Source organism: Capsicum annuum, chromosome 8 (genome assembly GCF_002878395.1).
Source record: "Capsicum annuum cultivar UCD-10X-F1 chromosome 8, UCD10Xv1.1, whole genome shotgun sequence".
Classification (NCBI taxonomy): domain Eukaryota; kingdom Viridiplantae; phylum Streptophyta; class Magnoliopsida; order Solanales; family Solanaceae; genus Capsicum; species Capsicum annuum.
The window spans coordinates 112,355,817-112,361,468 of record NC_061118.1 but is presented as its reverse complement, the minus strand read 5'-3'; positions in this window follow the sequence as shown (position 1 = coordinate 112,361,468).

Genomic DNA, 5,652 nt, shown 5'->3' with positions numbered 1-5,652 from the left:
GCTATGCATGGTCATAGGAGTGGTCCCCAAGGTGCTTATGGAGCTTCTGAGGCAGGTACAACAGAAGATTGATCAGAAGCCCAACTAGGTGGCGGGCGTGGTCAGTTGTATGCACTACCTACTAGACCTGAGGTTGAGACTTTAGATATTCTTATCATAAGTAAGATCTTGGTGTACCATCAGTCGACTTATGCTTTATTTTACTTGGGATCCACTTATTCGTATGTGTCTTCTTATTATGCACCGTGGTTAGACTTATCTTGGAATTATTATCTATTCCAGTATGTGTTTCTACTCCCCTAGGTGATTTTTTATAGTGAATCGGGTTTTCAGATCCTGTATTGTGACTGTTCAAAAGCTTGACACTCATGTCAATCTTATTGTTTTTGGCATAGTGGATTTTGATGCGATTATGGGCATAGACTGGTTATCTTACTATTTTGTGATCCTAGATTATTTTTCCAAAATTATAACCTTCGCAATGCCTGACATACCTGCCACGAGCTGATGGAGATTATTTCTTATATTTGTGCTAGGTGACTTATTTTGAGGGGTTTCAAGTCTTATCTTGCTTATATTCGTGATGTTAGTGTGGAGATTCTGTCGCTTGACTCTATTCTTGTAGTTCGTGAGTTTCTTGTTGCTTTCCCTATCGATCTACCTGGTCTTCGTCCTGAGCATGGTATTGAGTTTGTTTTTTATCTTGAGCTAGGCACCCAAAATATTTCTATAGCACCTTACCATATGGCTCCTGCCGAGCTTAAGGAGCTAAATTCTCATCTTTAGGATCATCTTCGTAAGGTTTTTATTAGACCAAGTATGTCTCATTGGGGAGCTCCAGTGTTGTTTGTAAAGAAGAAAGATGGTTCCATGCATATATTAATTGATTATAGGCAGCTTAATAAGGTAATGGTGAAGAACTAGTATCCTATGCCTCACATTGATGAGTTTTTTGACAAATTTCAGAGAGCAGCGGTGTTCTCTAAGAAAGATATAAGGTCTGGTTACCATCAGTTGAGGATTCGGATTGAAGATATCCCAAAGACAGCTTTTAGGACTCATTATGGTCATTATGAGTTTCTAGAGATGTCTTTTTTGGATTGACTAACTCCCTAGATGCATTTATAGATTTTATGAACTGTTTATTCAAACTTATTAGATTCCTTTATGATTGTGTTCGTCGACGACATCCTTGTGTATTCGAGGAGTAGAGAGGAGCATATGCAGCATTTGCGGATTATGCTCCAAACATTGAGAGATCATATGCTTTTTGTCAAATTGTCTAAGTGTGAGTTTTGGCTTGAGTTGGTGACATGGGCATGTGGTATTTAAGGATGGGATACTGGTAGACCAGATGAAGATTGAGGTTATTCGTGATTGGGCCAGACCTACTTCTCTAACTGAGGTTCATAGCTTCATTGATTTGGCTAGCTAATATAGATAATTCGATGAGAGTTTTGCTACAATTGCATTGCCGATGACCAGATTGACTTGGAAGGAGGTTCCTTTTTTATTGTTCGAGGAGTGTAAGTTGAGCTTTAGAAAGCTTAAGGAATTTCTCACTTCAACTTCTATTTTAGCTCTTCCTGGTGATGGTGAGGGATTCCCTATGTATTTTTTTTCTTATAGTGATAGTTTGGGTTGTGTATTAATGCAACAGGGTCGTGTTATTACTTATGTGTCAAGGTATTTATAGTTGGCGACGATAGTTTTTGAGCATAAGATATAGAGACGTTATCTTTATGGTGTGCATTGTGATATTTTCACAATTCATCGTAGTCTTCTGTAGACACATAAATTTGAACCTCCTTAAAAGTCAAATATAATCAACCCGCTCACCTTATATTGCATCCAACCCGTTTGATAATTTCCCCTACAAGAAAACAATAGAAATAAAAACTTTACCCCACTTTTTCTACTCTTATCCAAAAACAACAAATTCCCAACAAAATAACACCTACCACACCAACCCCCACCCCATGTGCCCCTAAAACCCCTTCACGTTTTTCTTCTTTCCCATAATATACTACACACTATATAGAATATACTCCTCTATTTCCATATTCATGCATACCTCAGAAATATACACGTACTCATGCACAGATAAACACACTTAATGATACATACACACTGAACGATATATGCACAAACAACTTCCCACATACACCAAATTAGGTAAAAATAAAATGAGTTTGATAGAGAGAATCATGGAAGTAGAGAGGATTCAGTGAAAATCTGCCAGAAATTACGATGACTCTGATTCTAAATGACTCAATCACAAAAACTTTAATCAAACCTGCTAAAAAGCCCCTACACCAGCGACCAAAACTGCTCTAAAACTAACCCGACCCATCCTTCTCCATCCCCATCAGTATCGAGCTCGTCAATGATACTTACTGAACCTCTGGCAAAACAAATTACTGTCGAAAAACTCATACGAATCTGTGACCAAATACCTTACCAAAAAAACCATTATTATCGGTCACCCACTAGTAAAAATCCACCAGAAAATAAATAAAATAGATATGTTGCAGGAACTTAGGTGTGTGATCTCTTATTGTTGTGATTTTTGGCTTAAAATAAGTGAAAAATAGGAATGGGTGTGGATAGAAATTGGGTTGTTCGGTATGGGGTTCGTTTAAGGTTTAATTTCTAGGTTTTAGTTGTAGTGCTCTTGGTATTTTTAGCCGTTGCTGATCCATTGTTTAAACTGAAGAATCTCTTCTCATTCAACTTGAGTTCATTAATTGGAGTAAAAATATCAACATTAAGGTCCAATTTTCTACTCTATCCCCTTAATGTTTTTTATGTGATTTTGAATGTGATTTGATATCATTGTTCTGTTTATTGGGTGATTTTTATTTGATGTTTGGTTGTTGTGAATAATTGATCTTGATGCTACAAATGTGATGAAATATGGATTAGTAAAACTAATTCCACGTAGGGAGTTTGTATTTACAATGCAAATGGGAAAGGAAATAAAAAATTGATAAAAGTGAATATTGGTTGATTTGATTCATTGCTGGTTGTTTAATTCAAAATAGGAGTTGATTCTAGTTAACCTCGATTGTATCATGTTTTGGTCGAGAATTGATAGGCAAATCTTAGGTTTTGGGTAGGCAAATGATAGTATTCTATATTATCGAATGTGTGAATGCTTGTTTTTAATTATTTTTTCTGTTTATATCGCATTTTATCAAATGCATATATTCTTTGGGCAATGACCTGAGGTCTCATGTATATATTTATCGGGGGAATGCACCACAAAATTCTTTATATGAAAGATCATTTGTGATCAAGGCCCGAGGCATCCGGTAAAGCATAGTTTAGAGTACTTAAATTAGTTTAGATTTTCATTTCAACACCTTTTTTTTCATTTTGGTCTGTATTAATTGGATTGGACACTATTTTTTGGACTTTTGTTTGGTTTTCTATTTTTTTATGTGTTTTGTTTGTTTATGTATTTCATAGTGTCATATTGACCAATGTAACTCCAAAAAGCGACTGTGGTCAAACTACATGACAAAGGGGTGCCTAACACCCTTCCCTCGATCAGCAGAATTTCTTAATCAGAATCTCTATTCGTAGGTCAGTATAAAACAGCCAAAAGCATTTTGAAAAAGGATTTTCAAAAATGACTTAGCACACCGTATTTATGCCAAGTGGTTAATTTGAGTTTAATCATAAAAATCCTTTTCAAAATAATTTTTTTTGTCATTTCATTAAATTAAAACCCTTTTTGAAATTAAAAATAATTTTGTAAAAAAGGGGGTGTAACAGCTCTGGCGACTCTGCTTGAAATTTTTTATAATTCGAATTTCAATGTTGAGTTGTATTGGCTTAGTTTTGAACTATAGGTATATAGACGCTATGTTTGTGTTTTCATTTGTGTTATCCTTTATCATTATGGATGCCTACATGTTATGTGTTTATAGTTTTCCCTTATGTGTTACCGCTTTATATCTGTCATCATATGCATTACCCTAAGTCATTTCTTTCACAGCATATCCCATAGTACACGTTGTGTACACAACCCTTTGTTGAGTCGCCATTATTTTTGGAGGGGAGCCGTCAGCTGGTATGGAGTGGATGGAAAACTATCATAACCAGTATCGACCATACACTTCCACGAGCTGCCTTGTTAGTTGAACCCTAGCCTTGGTCAACCTTTTAGGTCATTTTTTTTTGCATCATGCTGAGACCTAGTGGGACACATTTGGTCCTTTGTAGGAGACTCACCCGTAAGCGTTCCTAGGTTCTAGTTATTACAACTTTGAGGGTAACATGATCATTTGACGGGCTGATTTGGGGAAACGTGTGTTAGAATTAAGCGAAAGAGTGTGTTTAGGCTAGGAAAAGTTTGAAAAAAAGGAGGGAAAATAAAAAAAGTGAGTCAAATAAAAGTATTCCGTAGGTTATAGGAGTTCTTTAGGGATTTTGTTTTCCACAATCCAAAAATTCAAAAAGTTCCTTTTTACCTTTCGCACGCTTTTTCTCAAAAAAATAAAATAAAAATTAAAACATCAAAAATATTTTTCCTTTATTTCCTTCAGCACATATTTATAACTTGAAAATGTCAAATGAATTTCTACTGTATTTGTAGGAGCTTTATACATTTTTATAGAGGAAAATAAAAAAAAAATTCGTTTCAAGTTTTCGTACCTTTTATATAATGAAAATGCCAAAAATATTTTTCTTTTAGTGTTTTTATGTTTTTCTACGTCAAAAAGTTTAAAAAATATATATTTTATTTCTTTTGGTGCTTTATTTTAGAACAATTTTATCTGAAAGTATAAGAAAAATCATAGTTGTTAGTTTCTTTTATATGAAGTTTCTAACTAAAAACTCAAAACAATAATTTTATTGATGTTTTTCATTGTCTGTCTTGGTCATGTCCCTCAAGTTGTGGTTCAGTCTATTAGTTATTATTGAATTATCCAATCTGAACTAACTACGCACACCTGATTCTCCCTCTCGAGAGTGAGATACATAGGCAGCCCTTCTTGGGTTCAGTGATCTTATTTAAAAGGTCCAAAAAGATTTTTTTTCCTGCTTCATTTAGAGTAGGTGTTTCATATACAACTTTAAAAGAAAATGAAAAAAGATTTTTCTTTAATAAGTTTTAGGTTTTATTTTCATCTGAAATTCAATCGAAAATCCAAAAAAAAAAATTCTTTGGTAATCGTAGGTTTCATTTTGCATAGAGGTTTTAAAGCTGATAAATTCAAATTAGATGTTTGTCTACTTTTGAAAATTTGTTATCTTCTTTTCCTCAAAAAATTTCAAGAAAAAAAAGGGAAAAGAGTTTGATCGGTTGTTTTGTGCCAAAACTTCACAAACTATGTACTCTTGATTCTCTTCTCTCGGGGGTGAGATACGTAGGCACCTTTCTTGGATTCGACGATCTTTTCAAAAAGAAAAATGAGGTTTTGCAAAAGATGTTGAATGCTAACTCATTTTTTATTTGTATTGTTCAGTTAGTTTAGGGTGGTTGGTTTGTGGCATTTTGGCTTGTCCACATTACACCAAGTCCAAGAAAAGTTAGTTTTGGCCAACAAGGATACTAAGGTTGTTGTCATTGATCAGACACGGAGTTTAAAGAATGAGAATTTAGGACCTAATGAAGAGATTATCAAATGAAGGAAATAAATA